Here is a 3,342-nt window from a genome sequence, read left to right on the forward strand (position 1 = left end):
AATGTTTGGGTTTATCAGTTGAGATATTTAGGTTTTTTAGATTTTTAACGAATAAACATAAATGAACACGAATATGTTGATTTTTTAAATGTACAAACATAAACACAAATATTTGTCTAATGAAAAAAAGGGGCGTTGATGTAGTTGACGATGGTAGGTAGTATCGGAAGTTAACCGACGATTGAGATGATAGACCAGCAACGGAGAAAGTGTTCATCAATAAATGAGATCTTATATCTCATTTGAGGGCTATTGGAGTTTGGTAAGACTCATAACCCATGAAAATTATTCTTTAATGATTAAGGGGTTATTTCACAAACTAATGAGATGTTATAACCCGTTTAAGGGTTATCCGGGTTTGGTGAGACCCATGAGCCGCGAAAATTATTGTTTGATTATGAAATTGTTTTACAAATAAATGAGATGTTATAACTCATTTAAAGACTATCCGGGTCAAATGTATGAGAAGCCTCCATTTATAAATCAAGCAATTTGGTTGCTTTAAAAAATGGAAGGAACAACCTGAGAGCGACACCTATAATTTTATGTTAGACAATTATATAGATAGTTAGATTAAATTCGAAACGATTACAAATTAAAATACAAACTTATGGTATCCAAATTAAACACGAGATTAATTTATTATAATACTTGGGGGTACTACTTAGTTACTCTTTAGCGCACTTATGAACTCCTCATCACATTCAAGAGCCACCATATATTCCGGCAACAAGCAAACTTCTGTGTCCATGCTCCCGCCTCCTTCCTGACCAGGATACATCGTCACTCCCCCGTTGGATTTGTTCCCCAACCCACTTCTAGCCGCAACCACCTTCCCCAACCCAAATTCGCACCCATACATGTCAAACCTTGGCGAACTCCCAATGTACACAATGTTCGAATGTGGAACTCCATTTGTTTTGAATACCTGCGGGTTTCTATACCATGACTCAAGCCGCCTTTTCAGAGCTTCATAGTCGTGGTTTCTCACAGATTCATGGATCTTCAGAGCCGCCCATCCAAGCCCGTGAGTCATTAGATCCTCAACCGTTGTTGTTGCCATCACTGCTTCCATGAAATTACCAAAATAATCATCCGACAAAGGTGGTTTCACCCTGCTCCGGTTATTAATTGTTAGTTTACAAAAGGTTTTACTATCGCGCGGTTGTCGCTGAACTCGAGTTAAACACCTCCACAGAAGTGCGGAAACTGCTTGTAAACTTGATATCCGTTGCATGTTGGATTCAGCATTTGCTTTTGCTTTGAGTTTTGAGATTGCAGCAGATGAGAAATGGAAGAATCTCTATTTATACCGTGGGTTTTCGGATCGTTGGATGAATTGATCTTGATGAGTAAACGGAAAATTTGGAATATGATTACATCCTTCAAGGATCCATCGTTTAAACGACGGAGGACGCGAGATAATGGGACAACCATTTTCGTATTTGGATCTGAATACTTCACTCCAAGAAGACATGAATTGCCAGAAAGATGTTCCATCGGCTAGACAGTGGTTCACGGTGCCACCGATGAAGATTCCATCGATAAGCTCGGTCACTTGAATCGATAGTAACCGGAGTGTATAACCATCATGGTTAATAGCATTGTTTGGGTCGAAGAATGAATAAACAACGGGTACATCAGTCGATGTAAGGATGTCCGAAATGGTTACATTTATGGTTGCATGAACTAACTTGACTCCCTGGCTGTTTACAGGGTCTATGTAGATGACATGTGAATGCGGATTATCTTGTTTTCGAGTGGCTAAGCGGGCAGCAAGAGGGTAGAAATGAGTGAAGGTGGCGGAGAGAGAGCAACGAAGAGCGTCCAAGAAAGCAGATATGCAGAAATCTTTATAAGGTGGCGGTTTAGCAAAAAGGAGACCCTTTTGGCTGTAGTTGAGGTTGAGAATGAAGAGCTCATAAGGTGTGAGGTATATGGGTTGTTTAGTATCGTGTGAGCGGTCGTGCAGCGGCCGAACGGAGTATTCAGACACTCGATTCACTGTGTGAGAAGTCATTGGAGTTTTCAGTTTTCAGACAAATATACATAGAAGGCTTAAATTGTTTCATGTACAAAGAATATAATATAGTTCGAGGGAAAGTGAGCTGTCATGTTGCTAAGTTGGAGATATCAAGATTGGTTCTTGTATAGTAACAATGCTGTGACATTTTGGTGAATCCTTATGAGGTTTGAGAGTTGTGCGGCACATAGGTGTGATGAACCACCTCAGCTAGCTAGACACATTTAAAACAAGATGAGTTTGTGAACAATGATGACAAAGTTGCAAGGGTATTGGAAGAAGGAAGTGACTTTATATTACTCTGATTCTCTAGTCAGCATTCAAGCATGGGCTCCTTCTCCTCTCTTTGGGATACGAGGACTTAAACAACTTCGCTTCCTTCCGTTAGTCAATCAGAGACATGAGCTCAATGAAATTCCCCGTCATTGTAAAACATTTTCCATACCCGTTCCATTAGCCTTCGAGTACGAGGCATATCCATAGGTATCAAGTATACCAGTTAGTTTCACGGAAAAAAATCGCCGGGATTTCCAAACACAAATCTTGCTTTCCATTCACGGAAATAAAGTTCTTCATCGATTGTGTGACCTACTCGTTGCTCCCGCTTTCCTAGTTTCGGAACATGGCACATACAATGTAATAGATCTAGAAATCTCTTTTCTTTCTAATAATCTCGTACTCTATTATAACTTGTGAAATTCAATGTCTGTATACAAGTTAGGTTGACTTTCGATTACTAATCAAGTGTTCTATTATAATTAGTTGTATAACAAAAGTTGTTAGGAGTTAATTCTCAAAACCGAGGTATGGGTTGGGAAGATGGGGCCGGTTCAAGCGAATGAATCGATCTTATTAATTAATTAAATATTACAATTTGAGATAATTATCTATTTTATTTATTAGATAGAGAACAAATTCTATTTAATAGATAAATAGGAGTTCATGTTTGTTTCTAGTTGTAATCTAGTCTCTATATAACTTCAAAGAATTCATGTATGAGTTATGGAGAATTGATCAAGTTTTGAGTTATTTTCTTGATTAATAAAATTGGTGAGTTGTGCAAAAGATTCTTGTGTTAAATTTGATATGGGCCATTAACTGGTGTCAAAGGTTGGTGTAATCGCGGACCAAGCTCGTGGTACTGGGATTGATATCAAGATCTAGCCGCCACCGCATGTAAGTGTTTCACTGACGTGAAGAGATCTAGGGTTGATCGTCTTGACAATGAGAGATTTACCGAGTGAGATCTAGAGTCAACCAATCAAATACACTAAGGAAAATTTAGCGACTGCCGACCGATTGCTTCAAGAAGCCACGTT

At 38.8% G+C, this 3,342-nt stretch overlaps 1 pseudogene; it reads right to left on the reverse strand.

Annotated features, from left to right (window-relative positions):
- Window positions 1–563: 563 nt before the first annotated feature.
- Window positions 564–2,026, reverse strand: LOC143552518 (uncharacterized; annotated as a pseudogene).
- Between the last annotated feature and the right edge of the window lie 1,316 nt (window positions 2,027–3,342).

The sequence above is a fragment of the Bidens hawaiensis genome, unplaced genomic scaffold (assembly GCF_021521415.1).
Source record: "Bidens hawaiensis isolate Kalapana, Puna unplaced genomic scaffold, B.hawaiensis_p1.1 tig00016940_1, whole genome shotgun sequence".
Lineage (NCBI taxonomy): Eukaryota > Viridiplantae > Streptophyta > Magnoliopsida > Asterales > Asteraceae > Bidens > Bidens hawaiensis.